Raw genomic sequence first — 27,109 nt, forward strand, 5'->3', positions numbered from 1 at the left:
TTTGTCTACAATGAGATGAGGGTTGGCTGAACTTTTCCTTTAAATGACATGAAGAGCAAGTAATAAATAATCCAAAAATTATAAACAAATTATAAAATATCTCATTATAAAAAGATAGAAATAAAAGAATTGCACAGAAGTTACTTTAATGGATTGACGCAGGAAACCATTGGCCCAACAGTTATTCATCATCACCAAATGACTTCCTTTAGGACACGAATGAGAATGTTATACAATTATTATTTTGTTTCCACACAAGTCATATACCTGATTCAGAAGACCTGCTCTCAGAGTTGGCCGACTGCATCTCGGTGTGTAGGTTTGGCCGTGCAAGTTGAGAGTCAGATGGCTTGTGGGGGGTGATTATCTCAGGAGAGGGTGAGGTAGAAGTGGAGGGGCTGGGGTATTGAGGGGCAGCCTGAGATGGTCTCTCTTCAAAGGTCTCTACTGCCCCCCGCTGGCATTGAGAAAAGGACTCCAGGGACTGCATGGCGCCAGTGAAGGTGTCATGGTGCCTCACTAGCTGACGCACCCACTTAGGACAGGCCTGAGAGAAAGAGGACAGCAGCATTGACAAACATTTAACCACTCTACTTGACCGCTATTTTCATAACACACTACCACAGTACTGTCAATAAGTGTAGATTTTCAAGTAATGAATGTTTTCAACCAATCACTGTTACATGTAAAAGAGCAAGACCTTATGTACACATTATCTGGCCGCAGCCCACAGTCTAACATTTCAAAACAGGTCATTATCTCCATCTAGTGATACAGAAATGGAACTACAGCTGGGTGAAACAATGGGACAATCGTTTTTAGCACTTTAAGACCATTTCTCATTTACCCGTGATATATTTGTTCGGGTTTGTCCTAAACCGGTCATCTACCAGTATGAGTGCCCCCCAGTCATTTCGATGCCGTATACACCTATTAGGAAAACAAACATACTGTATTGTTATACCAAATTGGTCTTAAATATTAAGTTATTGCATAAATATCAACTCTTGTGAAATTCATGAGGCTCTCACCTCCCGAGTGCCTGGTTTAATGCCCGGTATGCTTGAATCTCGTACCAGCGGCCACCAGGCAGAAGCCCTCGTGACTTGGCATGCTTGTCATTGTACTTCATCTTCAGTTCGACCTGCAATGCAAAAGAAACAATGACTTGGACAAAATTAGCCCATATAAAAACATTAAAACATAGAATTTCAGGTAGGGGTATAATAAAAATGTTCTCAAACCTTTTGAATTTTTTTATTTTTTTTTTTTTTAATGTGTGATTACTGGATGAGCATAACCAGCATGATATAGACTACTCTTTAAAAGGCTGGGGTCAGTAAGATTTTTTTTGGCAACATAATATTTTAAGGACCAATTCTCACTCTTAACTAGTTTTCTTATTAGCTTGCATATTACTAGCATATTGGCTGTTCTGTTTATTAGTATTTATTAGGCACATATTCTGCATGACCATATTCTAAATCCCTTAACCTAACCTCACACATAAACATAACTACCTTACTAACTATTAATAAGCAGCAAATCAGGAGTTTGTTGAGGGAAAACTCTTAGTTAATAGTAAATATGTGTTCCCTATTCTAGAGTGTAACAGATTTTTATTTTTATTTAACCAAATTAATACTTTTATTCAGCAAGGGTACATTAAATTGATGAAAAATAGAGCTACAATTATAATGTTACAAAAGATTTTTATTTTAAATAATTGCCGTTTTATAAACTTTCTATTTATTAAAGAATCCTAAAGTATAATGATTTCTGCAAAAATATTAAGCAGCACAACCTTCTTCTTTCTTCTTAATAATAAATGTTTCTAGAGCACCAATTCAGCATATTAGAACTGTTTCTGAAGAATCATGTGACACAAAGGAGACTGGAGAAATGTCTGCTGAAAATTCAGCTTTCCCATCACTAGAATGAATTACATATCAAAATATTTTAAAATAAAAAACTGTTATTTTAAATTCAAATAAGAGAGTCCTACAAAAAACATAAAAAATAACCCAAAATCCAAAACGAAATACAAAACATAAATAAAATACATTCATTTAGAAGATTCTTTTATCCAAAGCGACTTACAGTGCATTCAGACTATACATTTTTTACCAGTATGGTCTAAGCATAGAAATTTCCCTGACTTTTCTTTTTCTATTCTATTCATTGGCCTGGAAAAAAAACATTTTAAACCTCTTTAGTTCATATTTGCAGGGTTTTCCAGGACCATGGAAACCCTGTGGAACTTCTGATGAACAGATTCCAAGCCTGAGCAAAATAAACAAACAGTATATCATCGGTAAAGTAGTGTGTAGTGGTAAATTTACAGGTCTTGTAACTGGAAGGTTGCTGGTTTAGGCTGGTTTAGAGCCAATCCTGAGGCATTGATAATTTTCTTCTTGTACAAATAAAGATTATTTTCTAAACTCAGTAGACAGTATTGATCTTCACTAACTTTTATCAGAAGACCCCACAGGCCACACCTGGGAGTGGGGCAGCTGCACCACCATCGTGCCGCTCATATAGAACTAATTAGATTAACACTGGCAGGAGGTAGGTCTGGTGAGCGGTGATCTGCAGAGGGCAAAGCTCCACTGAAGATGACACCCTAGGCCTGAAGTGCTTTCATACTTGCCTGCCCACACCCGCTGATCCATTGCAATGAGGCGGAAGAAAGAGGCCACCAGACAATAGGCATCTGCTTTGCCATAAAAATGCCAGGGAGGCATCCATCAATTTTCACCCGCTGCCCTCACGGTTTTTAACGCTAACCTTTTCTGAATTGACAAGTGAAAAGTTCAAATCCTGTCGGATGGGGACAAGACGGTGAAAGCCTTAACTATTTGTGACAGGTACTGTGTTTTCAGATGCCACAACCTGTCGAGGGCATGACCGTTGCAGGTAAGGCTTGTCTCTTGTACACATCAGCTCTGCGTCTTTCCGCGATGTTCTCACACACTTTAATCAGGAATATTTAGAAACACATGGACACATTGACATACACATGGGGCTGAACTGAAGAGCAAACACTTAAGCATGACTGAATCTGCCATCTGATGCACAATCTCAATCTCTAACCCAGTGGAAGGGTTTTTAAAGCATCTGGATAGAGATCCTGTCGTCAACTAAAGGCCGCTACCCTGAGGCGGACTGCCATATAAATCCAATCAGAGTCTATTTCACTATCAAGGCCCTTCACCTCCCAGTACCACGCCAACACTCAATCTGACATGACAGCTTGCATATGTGAAAAAGCCAATTCCCGCTGCTAGCCAAATCTCCTCAATGTGCAAGAAACCGCAAGCTGGAAGGGATTACGTAAAATGTCAGGAGATAGCCGACTCTCACATCAGCTTCAACCTCTTTACCTGTTCATCCTTTAAAACAGACATTTGACTAAGAGGCATGCATTTGCAGCAGATCGGAACACAGCCGCTGTCGTGCTTGTCACCGAGATCTTGTAGCCTGCTGTCTGTCCGTGTTAGGAAACAGCAGAGCTGATCTCACTAAGAGTCCTCAGCTCTGCAATTTAAAGGAAAATCAGAGAGAAACGAGACAACATTCCACACAAACCTTTACAATTTAACACACTTTCCATCATCTCACACAAGCTGTTCATTAGGCATCGAGACATGGCATCAGCTGGAATAGCCATTTTACTGGCTTTTAAATCTGAGATTATTTTTCTTAGCGAAATAAAAAACATGTTCCTTCCAGTTTTTATGTTCACCAGAGGCTATTTTTATGTGTGCACCATCGGCTTAGATTGCAATGCCTTAGATTGTTTAAAGTTCAACTTTGATCTTGCTCCCAATAACGGAGTAATAAAAGCGATACTCTCATTTTAGAGGTACTTTAATAGGTTCTCTGTCTATCTGGAAAGACTGTGCAGGCATCCACACAACAGGACCTCTACTCCGACTAGACAGTCAGAGTCACAAGTCAATGAATTCAAGCATGTGTACCATTCTGAAAGTTTGAAACAAACAATCATGAAACAAAATCTATATTTTTACATTTTCTGAAAAAAACTGGGTGGCTCCCTGTGAGTGCCAACGTAAACATTAATGTGCTTGTTAGACCGGCTTTGTATAGAATAAACAATGCACTCTGACAGTAAACAGTGTCCTCTCTTTAATTTGCATTAGGGCCACATCCTAGATATCCCCAGGGGTCATCTCAACCCCTCATGCACTCAACCAAAGGAGAGGCAACATCTTGTATCAGAAGCTTGCATGCAGGCTATCAGTGTATAAACACTGTTGTGTTGTTAATTGCTAATTGTTGAGTGAACTGTTGTTTTCTACTATGAACAATAAAGAGATGGACTTATAAAACGCTTGCATAAAACAGTTTGCACTCTTTTTAAACAACGGATTTCCATGACCTTGCCAGTCATTTGTGACTACAGACTATAGATTTTAAAAAATAATAATTTAAAAATGGAATTATTTATCATTCTGTAAACTGATGTTACCAATTCCAGTTTGGCTCTAAAGAATGATTTAATGACAAATTGAACATCATTAAGGCTCGCAAACATATTTTAATTTAACAGAAATTAAAAAAAAAAAGTACACAACTATTCAAAATTTTGGGTTCAAGAATCTTTTTTTTTTTTTTAAGAAGTTAATACTTTTATTCAGTTACTTTTACTCAATTACTTTTATTCAGGATGCATTTAACCAACCAAAAGTGACAGCAAATAATTTTATATTGTTACAAAAACTGACTGATGCACTGACACAGAAAACCGGAGTAATGGCTGCTGAAAAATTAAGCTTTGACATCACAGCAATAAATTACACTGTAAAATTGAAACAGAAAACATTTATTTTTAAATTCTATTCTAATAATTTACATTAAATTAATGGAAGCATATATTCACAATAGCCATTTCAACAACATTTGACTTTTTCAGGTCTGGCAATCATCACTGTGGGAACCCTGTAAAAAGTACCGAAACTGAATAAGTTGTGTTGAAGAAGATTGTTTGCAGATAGACTTATTACCCAACCGAAAAATCATTCTCATTTGTCGGCGGCAACAGCCTCGTGGGCAGCGGGCCAACATATAAAAACGGTTTGCACTTTTCAGGCATCCCGAGTTCGAGTCCCGGCTTGCGGACCTTTCCTGTTTTCACCCCCCCCTCCTCTCCCACCTAGCTCCTGTCTGAAATACTGTCCTGTCCTAATGAAGGCAAAAAATGCCAAAAATAAATCTTTAAAAAAGTAGCAATGGCTCCAGAAACTCTTAATCTGTTTGGGATAAGAAAGAATACACCAAAACTCCTTCACCATCCTTCATCTTTTAACCTACACTAGGCAAACGAGACAAAGCATCATCTGTGTAGATGGGGGAAGGTACTGAGGGGAAATTGATGACAGCAAACAGACACATTTGAGTGCTGTCAACCACTTCATGTGGCATTTGAAACAAGGACGAGCATTACGGTTGGCCAGGTGCACTAGAAAATCCCTGCCTCCTTACTCTTCACCCTCTCTGGCACATCAACTGACTGCTTGTCCGCAAACAAGCCACATGATTAAAACCTACCTCAGAACCTTCCAAAACTCATACAAAATAGCAAACTCAATCGGCCTCCACTGAAGCAGAAGTGAAAAAAAATCAAAGGCCTTCCCCAGAGGTAAGGGTACAACCACGCCAAAGGCTTCCACTAAGGTGAAGGGCTCGCAAGTGTCAATCATCTGTACATGTCCCCACGGTGACAGACCCAGTTAGGAGAGCTTCAACATACTCTGACAGCAAGGTAGACAGAGGGGGAAGCTTAAAGGTCAGGTCTATCTGCTAAGGACAGGCAAAACACAGAAAATCACTATTGAATTCATTTACGGATCACAGCAAGGTGGGAACTGATGTTCTGCGTACAAAGTAACTTTTTTAAGACATGAACACATATAAGAGGACAAATTATACTTCAGGATTAAAATGATGATGAAGAAAAGTGAAAGTTTTAATAAGTTTATAAAAAGATTAGGAGAGTCTAGCAAAGTTACTCTCTAATGGGAATCTCTACCATCAGTTCACAGCTTATGAAGCCACTTAAATGGTGTTGAATCATCTTGAACCACAAAAATCACATCCAGTTGACTAGAACAGCTACTAAAGCAGTACACTTTATAGTCACATTATAGTGACATTACCAAAGTTATGGGATTGGAATTATGTAAATAAGATGCCATGTTATTACAGAATTCCATTAATTAAATCTACTATTTTTGATTGATTTGAACATGGCTCATCCATGAGATCGATTACAAATGAGAAACTTCATAGACATGCCACATACAGTATATGCAATTATAATTGTGATATGCTTTTTTTTGCAGACCGTTACCTGCAAATCTTTGATATTGGGGAATGGGATACCAATAGTGACCACTGCTCTGGCATTATCATCAGTAAAGTCTAAATCCCTCGCTAACCTTCCCTCTGCAAACAGCAACCAGCAATGCTCCATCTGGGAAAATAAATCATAATAAACACAGACAACACATTTAAACAAGGCATTTGGAATGAATCAACACTGACCTCTGTTTTCACTGTTGGCAGCTGTTCCTCTGATGGCCTCGTAGTATGTCTGCAGCAACTCATCAAAATCTCCCTTGCCACCACCACGTGGCTCAGTGATCACAGTTTTCTGCTCCTCAAGCTTGTCCCACAGACCTGTGTTTATCCAGCGGTCCCTCAGTTTATCTAACATCTTATAGAAAACAAAAATGGACCATAAATAAACTAAAAAACAACAACAAGACTATCTGATATTTTTACTATGTAGTATACATTTAGTAACAATTATTAGGATATAATATTAAGTCTATAATAATATGCAAGTTAGTTCACTGGGGCACTATTCTGATGCAAGATATTAGTGTAGAGTAACAATAGCAGTGAGCTAGAAGGGTAAACAGGGATGCTTTTAATAACAAACATAATGAAAACCAAATTCTGGAATGCAAATGTCTGATTCAAAACTGCAGCATTCATGTGGCCCCCATTAAAATAAGAAAAAGACTCAGTTGAAGAGGAATGTAATGACCCTGTGTTGCCCAGTAATTCATAGTTTAATAAATACAAACCTCCTGTTTGCACTGTAAACATTGCTGGTTTGGACCTATTTTTATTTTTATTTTTACGAATAATGGAATACGCTGCTTAGCTAGATTACATTGTACTCTAAAAGCCTGAGAATGAAACATCACAGCAAGGATGTTTCTCTTCTGCCTTCTCTCTAGTTCCCATTACTGAGAGCAGATAAACTGCAAGTTCAAACTGTTCATAATAAAAATCACTGTTAGAGTGCTATTGTTAGTGCAAAAATGTCAGTGACTCCCAAAGGGGAAACACTGATCTAAAAGCTCACCTACTCAGGGGGCAACTCTTGTCTCTGCTGTACGCATTTTCCTCTTGAATAGGCATGACTTTACGATCCAAGCAAATCTTCACTGGCTTGGAAATGTGTTAGAAGGGTCAAACAAAAGTTCTGCTTGTGATCAGCAAAAAACTTTTCAATCAATTACATAAGGACTGGAGGAGTGCCTCAGGGCTCAGTATTAGGATCATTATTATTATTAAATCACCTGAGGTGGCTGAGACTTCTGCACCATGAAAACAATTTTACACACTGATGTGACTGAAGTGAAGCAAGCACAATGTTTCATCAGGTCTGTGCTTATAGGAACAAACAAGCCACTTATCTTCAATAAAACATGACACTTGTGCTGAAGATACAACATCAACTCATAAATGTCACTGCTTCAAAGACTAACAGCAAACCAATTGGTCCCTCATTTGCTGCAAATCCAATATGAATAAAAGATTAATTATTAATGCGCTCTCTCAGCAGAATGCCCACATTATACACCCTGTACCTGGAGGAGGAAATTTCTGTTTCTTCAGATTTCTGAGGAAGAGTTTATAACAACAGGAAAATGAGGAAAACATGGATACATGGATGGTCTTTTTTGATTGATACAACTGATGGGTTTGGAAGCACTATTCGGCTTCTTGAATACCTTAAGTGTCAACGTTATTAATTTGTGCCAGGTCTGAAGTGTAACCTGATGATGACCTGAGGGTAACCTGATAATAAAATAGTGGCCCTTAAATTACGGGGACACATGCATGCACAAAGACTCCTTGTATAAACTTGTTGTTTATATTTCCAGAGCTGTAATTTGTAAGCCCTTATAAAAACGGGGGAAATACAATACAGTGCCACTCCAGGAGTCCCTTGGCTCAAAAGGTAATGGTCCTAATGCTTTTATCTCACAGACACTGTGAGTAAATATCACTCTATGTCTGCTTCTACGCAGTCATTTCATTACAGGCACATTTTCCAAATCCCTCATCTTGACAGACCAGAGCCGTAGTTTAAAAAAAAACAAAAGATGAGCCAGTCAGCAGTAAGGTAGAAAATCAAGATTATCACCAGCTGTTTAATTCTAAAGACTCATTACAGACTTCACATTTTTCAAGTTTTGAAATTAAGAATTGGCTCCTTTTTAATTTGTGAGATGGAATTTAAATTAAATTGACCACAGGAAGATGAACTGAAAGTTTATGCAGATGTTAAATATGATATTAAATACAATTCTGTATACCCATTTATCCATATTATCTCTTATCTAAAGTATCCCCCTACCTACCTACCTACGCATCACATCTACAGTAATTATCCATCCATCCATCTTATCACAATTTTTAAAACCTTGCAAACAAGGTTTTAGCGAACATTTCAATTTTGTCTTGACAATTTGCATATTTAGTTTTACTTTGTCAATCCAATTCTGAATAGAATATTTGTCTGGTATTTGAATTTGTATTACAAATTAATTAAACTTAGATTAAACGTTTTCATGTATACAAAACAAATGATAGCACTTCACATTTGATCTATCTAAAAAAACAAAACAAAACAAAACAAAACAAATAAAACAATGACGGAATAAATGGACAGGATCCAGTGCTGCCAAATGAAATTAGCCACTGGAAATGTGCACTTGTGTTTTAAGATGTTTGGACAAGGAATGGGAGTTTGTGGGGGTGGTGGAGATGAGCACATGGCCTTCATGCCTAATTCATAGGCATTATCTGACAAGAGCAGCGCTGTTTCCACAGGGCCTAGACCAGGACACAGCAGAATGAAAATGTCAATCTGCACACTTGGCTGAGGCTCAGGTGCACAAACATGGCAAAAGTGACCCTACACCATCCCTCTCTGAGGTCAGTGACAGTGCCATCAATCAGATGGCATGCTCAAAAACGACACATACACACTAGTACCAAATAAGCTCCAACAAATGATAAGAAGCATTTAACCTCATGTCGTCATTAAATTGTGTACATCTGGAGAATTACTGCTTAATCTCAGATTAAAAAAGGTTTAAAGTACTAATATAATGATTTCCAATGATAATATTACAGTGAAGTGTGAGAGTGCCTGACAACAAAGTACAAGGCTACATTTAACCTTCAGTATGAATGTATGAAGTGTATGCAGCCCCATTTCTAACACCTTGTCTCTCACACTGCTCCTGAGGGCTGGGAGCTCACAACAGCATTGACCCACTCTCATGTCTTATTCAAGACCCCGTTACAGCAGAGTTGAATCTCACATCTTCAGAACTCTGCGGAAGACTAGCATTATCAGCAACAGATCAACATTAGACACATTCACATTGTCAATTATATTTATTAAGAAGTGACAGATGCGATAACAAAATAAACAAAATTAGGGCAAGTGGCATGTCAGTGGGGTTGATAAAATAACCATCTTAATCTGAGTGAATCCTTACTCTGAGAATAATCAGACTGTTGGTGTACATATGAATGTTGTTCCCCTTGACAGTAAAGAGACAAGGCTCACATCTCAGAGATGTCTGCACAAGAACAGGTTAACATTTAAAGAAGCTGTTGGTCAAAAAAAAGTGGAGTGAAGACTATCCAGCGAAAATCCGCAGGCGCCACAAAAGATGAATAATTCATTGTTGTTAGTCGACTAAATATATGCATCACCATGCTAGATTAAGTCGACTGGATGCAGTTCTCTGAGGGGACATTGTGGCGAGGTGGCACTGTGAGGCACAACTCTGTGCATTCTCTCTCTCTTGCTCTCATTTCCTCTGCCACCTACACTGCTCTTTATCTATTTTCCTCCAGTCTTGACGCCATTCTATTATGTGGCAACACATTGCTGTTTTTTTTTTTCTTTGCAAAAGTCCTCTAAATAATGGACACACTTGGTTGTAGTGTGGCATAAATGAAACATAGGGCCCTGGTCGTGGCAGGAGAAAGTGTGTAGCTGTTGTAAATAATTCAGCTGTCAAATATCAGTGACGATGATCACTCCAAGGACGGAGCAGAGTGGAGCCCCTGCCACCTGCCTGCAAGCACCCACACTCTTCAGCGCTGACGCGGAGCAGGCCATTAGTGTGAGGCCAACAGTGAGAACTGAAGTCCACAGATAAAGAACAAGATGAGTTGAAGTATGGATCTGTTGTTATCTAGTCGAGAGCTATAGCTGGAATAAGGGCTTGCCTCACTAATGGACAGCTTAAAGAAAGAGAGTTACACACTTTTCAGTGGTGTGACAGCATAGCACATTAAAATTTACTTTAATACACATCTGAAACTTAGTGATCAATGGACAGAGTATGAGCAGAGCAATCTCACTACCTCCAGATAATAAGTTAACTTTTGAATTGTCCGAAAAAAGAAACGTCAGTGGTGGGATTCAGGACTGCTGCTAATATATAAAAATAAGCGATTATAAAAATTAAAAAAAAAAAAAAAAAATATACTTTATTATTATATATATGTGTGTATATATATATATAATATATATATATATATATATATATATATACACACACACACACACACACACACACATAACACATACATATGTGTGTGTAATTTATAATAAAAGTAAAAAACATTAGATTGTTAAATAAATAAAGAAATACAGTATGCATCTCCGCAATAGAAACCACTTAAATCACATGTGCTATAGTTCCTTTACTGATACTGCTGAGACTTTAGCCAATATGCTGAGAGGCCTTGGGAGCTCATGGCCTACGCACTTTGACTTTGAGAGGATGCAAGTTGTAAAGATACATCCACCAACCCCTCCTTTTCCACCTCAAGCGCCAGGTGCCAGCTTAGATGATACTACACACAGACAGGTTGGCGACATCAGTTCTAATGGCCCTGATCTTAATCTGCTTTAAAAGCATCCTGCGTTTCCACAAGATCTTTTCACCTTTCCTAGCCCACATTTAATAAGCAGGCCCTCCCAGCTGTTTAGCATTCTTGTCATTAGGTCATGCCAGAAAACATGGAGCAATGTGGTTAACAGGGTCCAACTGAGACGGGATGGAAGCTGCAAAACCACACCTTGAGAACCGTAAAGAGCTTGCGTGTCTATTTGTATGAGTTATGAATGATATTGTTGAGGGTCCTGAGGGTGGTACTGCACAATTGGTGTCATGGGAACAAATAGCCAGAGCAGACACAGATACACATGGTCCCTTGAAGTGGACAGGTATGGATCAAGCAAGAGTGTTGAAAAGTGTCTGGAACCTCCACAGTCTCCAATGAGTCCCTAAACTGCTCAGTTTCCAGATTAAATTTTAATCCACATGGAAAATTCATACATGGACATGATCTACAATAGGGAATTTATGTGGTCACAATATAAAGAAACTGGTTGTTGTGTTAAAGTTGGGGAAGCATACTATGATCCTGATATGCTAAATATATTGGATGAAATATATTGGAATTGTACACTAAATTTAGATCAACATAAAGATGTACACACACACACACACACACACACACACACACACACACACACACACACACACACACACACACACACACACACACACACAGATATTTAAGAAAGGTAACCATCCTCTCTGAGGGTACATCATGACAGGCAGCTTGAATAGGGCTGAATTATTCATGAGCTAAACATATCAAACAATGAGGAACAAAGTATTTTTTAATGGGTTTTCAATAATTGAAACTGTTACCTGAAAAGGGATACAGAAAAACCGCGAGCCAGCACTCAAAGGTTTCGTTCATTATCCATAATGCATTACGGCTACATATGAGCTCATATGGTCATCGTCTGACCACTGCTATTGAATTCTGAAGCAGTTAATTCTTGTGTTATGGTTTAGTGGATCCTCTACCGGAATGTCAGACAACAACCACAGTCCTACACAGCATGCAGATAATATTTTTATAGTATTTTATGGAAAGCATCAGCATGTTTAGAGTAATGCAAAGCTGTGGTCTCTAAGGCCTCCCAGTGGCAGCTTTGCAGAGCTGCAGTATCAATTTGACATGACTTACAGAAAAAAAGCAACTCATGGTTCAGAATCGTATTGCCATTTTATTTCTGGTTTATTCATGTCTTTAGCACTAATGGTGCTACTTAATTTGATACTTAAACTTAAGGATTTGAACAAACTTCCAAGTATGAGCAATAGTGATGCTTACGTTAGCAGGCGGCACTAATTGTAGAGAATACTGACTGTACATACCTTGTAGGATGGCAGGAAGCAGAGAACCCCTCGACCTCACTGTGTGGCACACTTTCAACAGCAGGGCCCCTACTTCATCCTGGAAGGCAAATGTCTCTGCATGCTGAAATGTGGCGCAAAGTTTACGACCCTGAGGCCCTGCACCAATTGTACCGACCCAGACCTGCAAACATAAAACAAAACACACACCTACTATCCAACTCAGAAAGAAATGAACCATTTCTATTCAGCAACGACACATTAAATTAATCAAAAACGAAAGCAAGCACATTTATAATCTTATAAAAGATTTCCATTTTAAAATAAATGCTGTGCTGTGAATTTTATCAAAGAATGTGTAATGATTTTCAACAAAAATATTAATATTAAAATATCTACTGCTGACCTGTGACTTGCTGATGACGTGATTCGCTTCCAGTTGGATGGAGAAGTTGATGCCCAGTTCAGAGGAAAAGGAGCCCATGGGAGAGAGGGTGCCCGAGGTCAGCACGAAACTCCGCACTGAGTCGCTCAGATCTGAAAAATGCCTGTAATGACACACATCACCAGCCATGACATCTTACGATTCATACTCATACTGACATCATCCAAATGAGGTTTTAAAAGTACTACAGCAAGAATAGTTGCTCTCACCACGGCAGGGTTGAGGCACAAAAGCTCAGGTGGTGCACCAGAGTTTTGGTGGCGGGTGCTCTGTCGGCGACGTTGGGGGGTCGTGCAAAAAAGCCTTGAGCATCAGGCAGGTCCTGCTGGGTGGTCCACATGAAGCTCTGCTGGAGGGCCACACGGTAATCATCTGCAAACCTGTACATATAGGTATATATATATATATATATATATATATATATATATAAATATATATAATATCAAAAAAAAGAAAAATCAAGTAAAACTAACAGATGAATGCAGAATAACTAAATGGGTTTATGTGGCTTACTAGAGCATGTGCTAGAAGATTTAATCAAAGCTTTTAAAAAGACAAGGATTATCAAGTACACTAAAATACTTTGGATTTATTTGGCCATGAAGTTTCCTGAAGAGCTGTGTCTAATTTCAGCAACCCTCACTGTACTTCGACTTGCAAGTATGAGAGAATTAGGACAGTGATGTTTTAATAGCGTCTCTGATTTAAATATCTGTAGCAAAAAAATTCACTTTTTTACTTCTTGCAGTTTATTTTGAATTTATGGTTCCTCTGTAAATTTTACACATAAATCTTGTCGATTTTAGGAGTACACCAGCATAAAAGACATGGACTAGAAGCCATAAAACTCCAATTGTGATTTCAAGGGGTCTTTAAAAATCACTGCCAAAAACCTTTCTAGAGATAGTAAGGTAAGAAGAATGATGGGTAGTTTGTGATAATGACCTGCAATTTTGTCTGAAAAGAAATTCCAGCACCATAAAGAGGCTTTTGAGCATTGACTGAGTGTTGGAGCTCTGATGGTGGGAACCTGCACCGTGTCTTCTCTCCCGTTCACTAGCCCGATCCGCTCCTCCTTCTCCAGCACCGCTGCCAGGTTTTTCTACCAAGAGCAGATAAAAAAGTAGACAGACTGTTAGTATACTCCTTCTGGTCAAAGCGGAGGAAGATACATGGAGGAAGGATACCTGTAGTAAAGAGAAGGTGTCTGCAGTGATGCCAAGGGCATGGAAGATGCCAAGAATCTCTGTCCCTGTCCAGACCTTGCAGGAAGACTCATATTCACGCTCTTCCAAGCTATTGCAGCTTTTCCTGCACCCAGCTATATAAATGTAAGGAAGCATGATATAATTAACTAAAAGAGCAATATTTGGACTATTAAGCAGATCTCCGACATATTACTCATGACGAAGCAGAATATGGATATCCCACTGCCTATGATGAGAAATTTTTGGAGAAAAGATGGGCCATACTTGGCAAGGGCTGCAGCAGAAGGCTAGCAGAATGCCGGTGTTGATCACGCCGAAATGTTGTGTGTCACCATTCCAATCAATCTTCATCACGTGCCAGCAACCAGCTGAGCTTTGGTTCAGAGTTTCCCTTTTTTTTTTGTAACTGGCACTCACTCACGGAGACAACAGTCCTCTCTATGTTATGAGCCTCATCCAGCACCACAATCTGCTCCTTCAGATTGATTTCCATCTGGCAGAGGAAACAACATGACAGTTATCACCATATGGATAAATACAGTAATCATTCAATATCACACCCTAAGATGGACACAACGTGTCATCAACCTTATTTAAAACTTCACAGACTACTATAAAAATTAAGGGTGGTTAACAGAGTTTTGTTAATGTTTTTAGTTTTTCTCAAGTCTGCATTTACTTGATCAAATATATAGAAAACAATCATATTATTACTTTTTTAAATTAAAAAATATCTGGTTTTAATCTTTTTATTTTTTGCATTCCTGCAGCTCAAACAAATGGCACTAGCAACACCAAGATCATGGGTTTGCTTAGTAAATTTATGTAAGGTCATGTAAAGTGACTTCACACAAGTTCATATCAAAGTGTCTGGCGCAACTGCTTAAATGTCCATTTTAAAATGTGTCATTTTATTCCTTTGATGGCAAAAGCTTGATTTTTCTCCAGGCTTCAATGACCACAATGTCATATTCTACTATGATGATTTGGTGCTCCATAAAACAATTGTATCACCACATGTTACCAATTAACATCACCAATGTTGAAATGTGTTGCTTGACATTTTTGGTGTAAACTGTGATGCATTTGGTTTTTTTCTGGATTTTTTATTTATTTGGGTGAATGGTATACGAAAGTAAAAAAAGAAATAAATAAAATAAATAAATAAAATCATTACAAATGTCTTTTTTTTTTTTTGTCACCTTTGATATAATTTTTAATGTGTCCTTGTTGAATAAAATAATTAATTTCTTAGTGCATATAAGAAATGTACTGTATTTATTAGGGATGCACTGAAATGTAACCGAACAAAATGAAACACTGGGCCAAAGGCGGAATACCGAACATGGTTTTTTTTCAAGTTTTTTCCCACCATTGTGTAAATTAAATAGCCCAAATGTGCTTTTTTTATTGTTTTGTGTCTTGCTTTTCAAAGAAAAATCAATTACAAACAAACTGATTTTTTTTTTTCATAGGTTGCACGTATCGCATTGTCACATGCATTGTAAAAATTCATAAAAAAAAAAAAAAAACTTGACTGAAGCAACTGACGAGTAAACACAGATTTTGACTTTGAGTTTGAACCCTAGTTAACAAGCCAGAAACAGCGCTGCAAGTTTTGTGCAGCCACTGTCAGAATACATGCAATTAGTCGCGGTGTTGGATTAGAAAACATGTTTTTAACGTTCTGCAAGTTTTATTTTTACTAAATTTTTAAAAGGCCCATTTCCGTCTTCATCACCCCCCCTTCCTTTTCTCATCAATGACATGCGATGCAAACTTTCTCTCACTGTTGGTGCACGTAATGATTTTTGCGTCTTTCTCTGACGGTTTTAAATGCTTCCACACAACTGACATGTTTGTTGCATTATAAAGAGTGCGCACCTCTCACTCTATGCTGGTTGCTATTTGATCGCGTCACGTCATTGTACGGTACAATTTATTTGGTCTTTTTCACTTATTTCGGCCCCGAATAATTTTGGTGCCATCCTAGTTTTTTATACACATCAAAACACTGTCTAAAAAAAAAAAAAATGAAAATCATTTTATTTGTTTTTCCTCTGGAACAAAGAAAACTAATTTTTAAATCTTAATAAAGAAAAAAATATCTACTAATAATTTTAAAAAAATGCAGTTAAATTACATTCTACATATACTGAAAAACTCAGATTATATAGTAGTTTATGCAATTGAGGCCTTACGCTTTCACGAATGAGGGGTCCAGTCCAGCAGATAGTTGTAAGGACAGAACACGATGCAGGCATCTTGCAATGAGCTCCGAGCGAGGTACGCGTTCGAGTAAGCACAGGACCGCAGCTTACCACCAAGACGCACAAGATCCTTCAATGTCCCAGGCATGATGTAGCCCATGAACCCACTGTAACCGTGTTCTGATCACGCATTTTATGCACATTGTGGTAGTACCGACATGACAGACCCTGAAAAGACATGAAAATATTTAAACAACAATAATAAATGTGTTTTTTATACCAATTATTTTAGGCAGGTGTATCCCTGCAGAAAAGAGAAGCATCTGTGCATGATTTCGTGATTCACTGGACCTGTAACATGCTGCTGAAAGGCTGATGGCAGCTTCCAGCATACATAACTCAAAGAGGGATAGCCATCAATGAGAGCACGGGATAAATGTCAACCCGATCGTGCCGTTTTGATCCTCCTGTCCTCCAACTCTTATGAAGGTGACGATGGCACTGCTGAGGGGTGTGCGACCTAATGACAAGTGTCTGAAAAGCCTATGCTCTTCAGCCATTCAGTAAGGCAAGGAGAGCGGGAATAAAGACTCATAAGACATGACACAAGAGATGGGGCCCCAGGGAGGCTGAGGAAAAAAAAAAACGACAACTCATTCGGGGTTGCAGGGTTGTCGGCACGGTCTTCCCCTCTTTCATGTGCTGCAGGGGGCGCGACACAGTCGAGAGGTGAGTGGACACCTGTGGTGACAGCAATAATAGGTATCATTACGCGGGCCCGCCCGATGGTCAAGAGACTACTGGAAACAAAGTGTGCGTTTGAAAGCCTTTGACAAGGCTGCACACACAAAAAAAGGTCTGTATGACTGATTGGGGATATTATCGCCTGTAACTGTTCTCCACAGCTTTAGGTGACGGAGATTAGTTTTTGTGAAACCTTAAAGCACAGGGTTTTTGCGTTTCAGGGTCGACAGCTTGTCTTCTTTTCTTACGATAGTGTTACAGTGAAAGGAGAAGAGGGCTCACAGAATAAGTGGCCAAACTCGCTGTTTAGACTGCAGGCCACTGTGAAGATCAGGAAACGAGGTGTTTTGGTTTCCACAGTAAGGTGTGGGTCCAATCTCCGTTCACAAGATCCAATTCAAGAGATTCAATGGCTAACAAATTCATGATGAGTTGAGTCACTACTTACTGTAGGCCCAACACCCTCAAAGATGAACAGGGGTAGAGGCCATGACCTGTACACTATGTAGGTGGTCAGTGGAAATGGTGAGTGCCATGGTTATCTTTTGCTATATATACACACCATTATCATACATAAATCTAAAATGAGGACCATTCTAATAATGCACCACAATTTGGACCACCAAAACAGGTCTTTAAAAAATCTTCATTTAAATGCTGTTTGCAGCCAAAGAAAACAGGTCAACACCGCAGGACAGAAACCACTGTTAAGGTGTGTCCACATAACTGTTGTTCAGTGGAATTTGTGGGGTGAAATCGAGGCATTCCAAATTGGCATCTGCACAGTCAGGAATTTGAGTTGAGGGGGAAAATCTCCCCACACAGATTTAGCAGCGGGTTCAAGTTGGTCACTTGGATTCACCGCACTGACAGACCTCTTTGGTTTGAAAGTAACTTTTGTATTAGCGGTGATTCATGCATTGAAGAAATAATGCTAATGTAACCATTTCCACCATTATTATTTAACACTACTTAACTCTTCTGTTTGGTTAAAGTCACCATTGCATTGAACAACATTAGCATTATTAGCATAATATACAGCTGTACAATTTTTAAGTCGTTGGAACCAATATGTTTAAATACAAATGGCAAGAAGAAAAAAAATGTTAAATATAATTAAAATATTCTAATATTCATAGAATATCTTCTACATATGAAAAATATTAAATATTAAATCAAAGTCAGTTATTCCAAACAAAGGTTAAATTTGTAAAATAAGCCTTTTTTAAATATCCATTATGCTTTTTAGGACTAATGCACCCTGAATGTATGCTACTTTCATTTCACAGTCTTGAAATATAAGTGGAGATTTTAGGACAACCAAGAGAAAAAGATTCATTGGTGAGCTTTAGGTTTCTCTCTCAACACTAATATTGACAGAGTTCAGGGTTCAGGCCTTGGACTCAGTGAACCAGGAGATGTCTAAGTCTACTCTCTTTTATCCCCTCCGAGAGGCTCTAATGATGACAGATGAATGAAGAACCTTGTGCTCAAAAAAGGTGGGCTGCAGTGTCACATGGTGTAAGCTTGGAAAGGGCCGACTCAACGTTCTTGGCCTCCAGCAGTCCTTGCAGCGCTCGTTGCGGTTGGCATGATGGCCATTAGACACTTCGGGTGGATGGACACAGGTTGTGTGGTCTCGGGCTGGACAGAATCGTCATGGGCACGGTGGAGTAAAGCGTCCGTTTCAGCTCCCTGCGATCTGTGTGATCTGTTTATGAGTACGAGTGCCGAAGAAGATTTTTGGGATCTTTTTCCGCCCTTCCGCTTCCCTCTTTGGCTCTTTATCGTTATCCTTGGATTTTTCAACTGTTTTTCTCTCTCCTGCTTTGAGGTTTGGCGCAAGGACAGAGTGAACAAGACACAGGGCGAGGACTGTGAAATACAAAAAAAAAGAAAAACAAGTCAAGCAGAAAAACATTACAAAGAGAAACAACCTACTTGAAGCAATGCTACAGCCCTTGTTTGTCCAGCTCATGAAAAGGCTTTTGTGTATGCAGTCATATAGATAATCATTCACATAGCAGGCAAATGCTATAAGTCAAGACAGAATGACCCCAAGCAAGACTGTAATTTTAGACTGTGCCATTGTGCTACTGGCCCCTCTGATTGGATCTCTTTAATTGCAGCTTTCACATAAAGGGCCATGCTTGCCTGCAGCCAGCTCTAGTGGTGAAACTGAAAACCTGATCTTGAGGAAGGTAATGAGCATTTTAAGTGTCCCCACTTTCCCCTCCATTCATGGGAATGACACACAACTCATGCGTTACACATCTGGTGTCAAGCAGAGAGTCACTGCTTTATTCTGTGGGAGAAAGCAGCATTGTCTGACTATTGAAATACTGCATGCATAAAACAAGAAAAGCTTGTGAAGTGATTAAAATCTACAGTACTGAACTGCTATGCCTGGAATATATAATAATGGAACTGTTATATAGGAACTGGACAGAGTCAATATTTCTTCACCTTGAGCATTAGTGGGCTTAATCTTTCCTGGTATGTTTATGGATCAGGTTTCTAATCATTGCCGATAGGTAGGAGCAAATGGAATAAGCAGGTTTTTTTATTTTTATTTTCTACAAAGATTTTAGTGGGAAAAAATCTGCAGAATTCTGCCGAATGGATTAAAACACAATAAACTGATAAAACAATACAGTTCAGAAGTTTGGGGTCAGAAAGATTTTTCCAGAGAGAAATTATAATTTTTATGCAGAAAGGATTAATTAAATTGATCAAAAGTGAGAGCAAAGGCATGTATTTATGTTACAAAATGTCCTTTTTGAACTTTTTTATTCAGAATACTGAAAGATCACAGTTTCCACAAAAATATTAAGAAGCACAACTGCTTTTAACATTAATAAAGAAAACTGGAGAAATGGGTGCTGAAAAAATTCAGTTTTGCCATCATAAGAATACACTTTAAATGTATTAAAAACTTTTAACTTTAAATTGTAATAAAATATCAATATCCGACAATTTTACTGTATTTTGATCAAACAAAATGCACGACTTTGTGAACATAAGAGGACTAAAAAAAAAAAAAAAAAAAAAAAAACTACTACTACTACTACCACAAACTTTCAAACAGTAATGTACATATACTTACAAAACGTATGTTTACATTAAATAAATTAGTAAATCTATCAGGGTGAAAGAATTTGTAAATGGCAAATAGAAAAATATTTTAAAAATCTATTCAAAAGCCTACTTAAAGTTCAAAATAAAATGTTTGCTTTTACAAGGATTTGTGTACCATTTTTTCCCCTCTCAACAACAAGATTTTGCCCAGGCATGAGTGACTGACAACTTTTGTGTGTGTGTGTGTGTTAATTAATTAAAAATAAAACACACACAAAAATCAATCAATCAATACTATTAAAAATGATTTACATAATGCATGTAAAAAATTATTGTATTCATTGTTTTGTGAACTTTCAGTGAGCGTCAGATGGTGGCAAAGGTAATCTAAATGAGCATTTACAATTAAATATATTGATACCAATAAATAAAATCTCCTATATCAGTCTTCCTTCAGTCCTTCAAATAACAGTTGCTTCTTTTCTTTTCCTAAGAGTGACAGTAAGATTATCCCTCATAAGCAAATGCTAAGTCACTGTGTGTGTTACACCGTCACATCAGGGATCAAGCTGTCCTTTAGCCTGCACTCCACTGAAGAGGTCCAGCTCTGGTTACCCAAGCTGCTTCTCAAACATTGTTTGTCATTAAATATTACAGTAAGAGAAAGAATGGAAGCGAACGTGAGCCTGCCTTGCAAACTGTCCCCCGATGGGACAAAGACCAGTGCCGACTTGCTAAATAAACAGAGAGCTGGCAGCAGCTAAGGTTGCGACTTCGCAGCAAGAGTTACAGCCCTACTGATCACCTTACCTGCTGCTGCCACATTCAATAGGCCAGTCCAAGTATCCTGCCTCCTATACCGAATAATTACTTATTCATCGCAGTGGGGAGAGAAAGGGCTAATTGTGAATGGGAGGCCTTGTCAGCAGCCGTGCAGGAAACAGCTGACACAAGGGTATCCCTTACATGCAGCCTGCAACAGTTTCGGCCCCTCTCACTACCGCACAGCAAATAAGACACCCCTGGAATGCAGATAACAGCCTCCATTGGCCGAACCCGTCGCCACAGACACATTCAGGCAGAGTGGCACATTCTTTCATGGTGAGGCCCTGGTATCAGTGGAGCAGAGAGGTACACCTCAGGCCGCTCCAGACCTCAACAGTGGCTCCTAATAAAACAGTGTGTGGCATTGTGTAGGAGCGTTAACCCAAGCATGCTGGTTCCAGTCAGGGGGAGACACCTGCAGATGCATCTAGCAGCTCATTGCTCTGCTAAGAAAATGTGGCCATTGTTCTGGCACTAAAAAATGTGCAAGGATATTGAGAAAGTGTCTTTGGGTTTTTTTAGAATCATTGGTGTACAATGACAGCATTTCACAGCTCTTGTGGGACCTAACTGCTAGTTACAGTTCAGGGCCAGCACACATACTACAAATACATAAAATGAGCTGCTGGTCACTATATGGTGTATTTTACCATAATGGATATGTGAAGAGTAGAGTAAGTAAATAATATTTTTTTTTTTTTCCCAAACCAGAACAAAACATTAACAGTTCCAGCATGTGCAAAATGAAAGTGAGTTTGGGAAAAAAAAAATTATAAAATAAAGTGCAACCAATGAAGCCAAACACTGCCAAGAGAATGACTTTTAGGTCCTGGTTCTCTTTAATGAATCAAAAACATCCAACGCTACTAGTGTAGTCCGATTCCCGTGCTAATGACTATAAGCTAGTTATTTTAGTACATCAAACACATTGAGCACAACCAATGAAGCCAGATTCCAAAGTGACTTTTATGAACCGGTCCTTTAAAATGAATTAAAAACATACAGCATAACTAATAAAGTCAGATTCCCCAAGCAAACGACTCTTATGAACCAGTTGCTTTTAATGAATGAAACACATGGAGTGTGATCAATGAATTCAAAACCTTCTCAAGTGAACACCTTTTATGAATTTTTTTTTTTTTTTTTTATTAATTAAAAACATACAGCACAAACGGTAATGTCCAATTCCTGAGATGATGACTGTGATTCACTAAAAACAACTAGCCTGTAAAAAACATACAGTGAGAAAAATTCCCAGGTGAATGACTTTTATAAAACAGCTGTTTTAATGTATCAAAATCATACAACTCTACTTGTGAAGTCAGATTCCTGAGCAAATAAATTTATGAGCCAGGTGTTTGTAGTGATGTAAACACAGACTACAATCAATAAAGTAAAAATTTCCCAAGTGAGCAACTTTTATGAACCGTTTACTTTTTTTTTAAGGAATCAGAAACATACAGCACAACCAGTGAAGTATGATTCTTGAGCTGATGATTCTGATTCACTGAAAACAACCGGCTCATAAACACATATTACAATGCGACCAATGAAGTCAAAAGATTCCCAAATAAACAACATTAATTAACAGTTTCTTTTTAATGGATTTCCAAAACATTCATAGCAACTAATAAAGTTCAATTCTCATGCTAAAGTTGTTTTATCTAATCACAAATACATAAGAATTAGATGCAGGAGTCTATAACTTACTCAGATTCAAATAAATCTTTAGTGGTACCATTAAGAAACCAGAATTATTGAGACAAATCAACATTAGAACTGGAATTGTTAAATTCCTACGTGAAGAGGCAGAGGACTCAACCATGTACTTATCAGTTAGTGCTGAAAAAAACATCATAAGAGCTGGGTTCGTTCTGTTAGACAGTGGCATTTCTGTTTGCCAGGTGAGGTGTGGAGAGAGCAGCTCCTGTGTTTGAGATGGTGAGGCTAGATTATATGCACTCTACAATGACCCTGTGGTGGAAGATGTAGGCCTGAGTGTGAGCGGGAACAATGGAGACTGCATTTCAACAGACTGACTCTGAGAGCCTGACACCTGAGAGACTGAAATCTCACACTGTCCGCCTGCCTGGGCCACTGCACCCTCACCATACAGATGGACAGAGAGAGAAAGAGATAGCGGGCGAGAGACAGAAACAGCGAGTGAAGCATTTCAGTGAGGTCTTTACTCCCTTTAGCCCTCCTGATAGCTGCCCCGGAGTGCCCCCACCCCACAAATCCCCAATCCCACAAAGCACCTGTTTATCCCCAGAGCGCCGTAACCAGCAGGTGAACCCCATTCAATATTTATCCCAGGCTTTCACAGATCACTGCCAAGCAAGGCAAACCTCTTAATTAAACTGGAGCTCGCTTCAAAGAGCCCATTGAAGATGTCAGTCAGCACTGGCAGGGGCCGAGAACGGTGTCAGGTGAGAGTGAAACCTAAGGCCTGCTTTCTCTTTCTTCCCCCTCCACATAACACACCCATCAGCCCGCCCATCAGGCCAGGGCCGTCCTCCTCTGTGACAGTCCACCAATCTTGAGGAACGCATAGCAAAAGTCACTCCTTTTCCACTGTGTCAGTTGTAAGCAATATGTCCTACAGTGTGACAGGACGATCACGCTGACACCAATTCCTTTTCACCACTGGCCATGTGAATACCTGTGGTGTTTGTTACATTAGATCAGATTTTCTAAGAGGCCTTATGGAGTACATGGAGATGCTAAGCTGCCCTACATATCAGCCTCTCTCAAAAAAACAACAAACAAACTATCTTCATAATAACACTTCGAAACCCCAGATTAGGTGGATTTCTGCTTGATGGAAATTATGAAGTGCTAATTGTTTATTTTAAGGTTATCAAAGCACGGATAAAGGGTCAGGAAGATTTCCAAAGTGCAATCCAAAAGGCCGGAAACCTTCCCATAAAGTCTATAAGCTAAAACAAATCTAGCATCCTCAAACGTCTATAAAACCCTGTTTTTGCATTCAGTCAGACATTGCTTTGGCGCCATCCGATTTAGAATGAAAGCAACTATGTGTGCATACATTTAATCTGGAGTCATATGGCTTGTTGTGGCACAGTACTAGTCAAATTATAGTAATTAAACAGAGATTATTCCTGCTTAGACACATAATTAAGTATCCAACAGCAGTGCGAAAACTCCCCACAATAAATCCAATAATATCACCATGAAGCTTTGAAATCTCAGTTTTGAGCCATCCTCTGCTGCCACCAAGTGGTCAACAATAAAATAACACAATATCAATTAAATATTACATTTTTAAGATTCATTTATTTAAAATTAATTATTACTAAATAAATTAAATAAATGTATTAAATAAATTAAAATTAATAATCAATTAATAAGTATAAAGTTTATCATAATATTATTTCTTTAATAACATACTATTCCAGTGGCATCCTTGGTTAAACAGCTGAAGTAAGGATAAAGGGATAATGCAACTAAAAATGACAATTCTGTCATCATTTACTCACCATCATGTTGTTCCCGTATGATTTTCTTTATTTCGTGGAACAAAGTTATTTAAAGACTTAAAGACAAGTTATTTATAAAAAAAAAAAAAAAAAAAAAGTGGTTTAAAATCTATCAATGAACTAAATATAAGATTTGTTCCATAAATTCATGAAGAAAACAAAAGAAAAAAAAAAAAATAAATCATGACAGAATTTACATTTATTGGGCGAACTATCCCTTTAATGGTATTGGATGATGAAATCTGGAGAAATATCAAACGGTGCTCCCCATAGCTATTTTTGACACTATATTACATCATAGTCTCCCAATAAAAGATGTGTCTGAGGTGCACTCACACAACACTGTGGCTGCGACTGGCAGCTGTCAGCTCTGGCACCACTGTTCAATTCCATGGTCCAACTCTGAGCCCCAGGAACTGGTCTCTCCAGATGCTCCTCCTCTTCATCATCATCATCAATGTAAATCACTCCTCGCTCGAGACATCTTCGCTTGCTGCTCTGTGGAAAGAGAAAAAAACTAAGCGTGATGACAAGACTCAACAAGCCGATCAATAATGTCACAGGAATAGAAGCTGTTTGCAGAAGTACCTTCTGCTCTGTGCCTGGTGTACGAATGCGCTTCCCGTCAATCTTAAAATCATCATCTTGTTCTCCATTGGAGAGAGAGGCCTGAATTTTCTCAGAGAGACGGGAACACAAAGTTGGCTTCCTAGGCTGGTCACTTTTGACTGCTGAAACAAGAAAGCACACTCAATGAAAACAAACAACAGTAATTTATCATGGTGTTTTATGTTTTTTTTGGGGGGTCAAAATGCTTACCTTCTTTTGAGAGAGGGGTTGTAGCTTGAGCAGAAGTAACCTTCACGTGGAAGATCAACCAGAGGTGGTTTAGATGCTGTGCTGCTGAAAGTGGGGTGTGCATTTCGGTTATGGCACACACACTGACATGGTGTAGCCACTTCTGGTTTCTTACAGTCAGCCGAACTAGTGCCTGCAACCTGTTCCTTACCTTAATACATGACAAAACCAACAAAATGGAAGCTATTGATTTAATGCTGTTTTATAGAGTGAAGAGTTAATAAGAGCTTATTATCACAGAAGTCATAGACAGATTAGCTTGTCTCTGTAAAGCATAACAGAATATTCAGTTTGGGGGTCTTGGATATTTGACATGAAATGAAAATTGTGGTCAATTTGTGGTCAAACTTTTTTCAGCAAGGATGCATTAAATTGATAACAAACGACAAGTCTTTAACATTGATATACATCGGAAAAACAATAAGTTATAAATAAGTAACAAATAAATTTTCTCCTCATCAAAGAATCCTGAAAAAATTCTCATTTCTGAAGGATCATGTGATACTGAAGACTGGCAGCTGAAAATTTGGCATCACAGGAATAACTTACATTTTAGATTATACTAAAGTAAAATAATTTTTTTTTTAATTTCAATAATATTTTACAATGTCACTGCTACTTTTGCAGTATTTTTGATCAAATTAAACAGACTTGGTAAGCATAAGAGATTTATTTCAGAACTATTAAAAAATCTTACTGACCCCAGACTTTTGACAGAAGAGTTTAAAACTTGTTGAAAAGATTTCTAGACATACCAAACTGTGCTTGCTGCCATGCGAGGGCCGAACAAAGCAAAGCGAGGCTCTTCCCACTGCCAGTAGGGCTCTCCAACAGACAGTGCTGCCCATTGTTAAGTCCACGAATGATCTAAGAGAGATAAAAACATAAATGACAGATATCAATCAAAACTTTCGGGTCACCTGGGTGAGGGGGTCTGAAGTTGAAAGACCTGAAACCCCCTATGACCCCAGGTACTATCACTGATGATGTGTCCAAGAGTGCATCACAAGGTGTATGTAACAAACATTGACTATAAAACACAAGAACGAATCTGTAAAACACAAGTACAACAGATCTTACTGAGTTCATCATGGCTAGCTGAGATGGATAAGCTTTGTGCAAGGGGAAGTTTATTTTCACCCTCCTATGGTGTACTCCACTGGAGCCGCAGCCATTCTGTGTCTTTCTGTGTCCAATGGAGGATGTCACTGTCTGAGGATACAATCATTAGAGTTCCAGGAGTCTGGAAAACTGGCTTCATTTGACAGCTCTGAGTTAACGTTACCTAAATTAATTGTGGATAAACACTACATTTACACCAAGTTTGGCTGAAAATTGATCATCTAAACTGACTGATTATTTCGGAGTCGGACTGTGGCAAAACAAACTAACGTTACACGAACAAAACGAACTGAAAAAATATTTTTTACGAACCAATAAAGAATCTGCTTAATTTCATCTAAATTCATCTTATGTACACGGGAAATACTTAAACTGAAACTTAACATGACGGTAAGAGAGGTCTGCTAAACACGATTCAACCAGCAACAGTGGAATAAAAGAGTGCTTTAAGGTTATTTTCTGCTACTCCTGCATATAAACAGCACATGTAGATTACTTCATTTACCTCAAGAGTAATCAAGAGGAGTATCAGATGGATTACTTCACAAAG

The 27,109-nt window shown here is 38.5% G+C and overlaps 1 pseudogene; it reads right to left on the reverse strand.

Moving 5' to 3' along the window:
- Nucleotides 1-26,645, reverse strand: part of LOC122147714 — a 28,050-nt pseudogene extending 1,405 nt beyond the window's left edge.
- Nucleotides 26,646-27,109: the final 464 nt, after the last annotated feature.

Source organism: Cyprinus carpio, chromosome A15, assembly GCF_018340385.1.
Source record: "Cyprinus carpio isolate SPL01 chromosome A15, ASM1834038v1, whole genome shotgun sequence".
Classification (NCBI taxonomy): domain Eukaryota; kingdom Metazoa; phylum Chordata; class Actinopteri; order Cypriniformes; family Cyprinidae; genus Cyprinus; species Cyprinus carpio.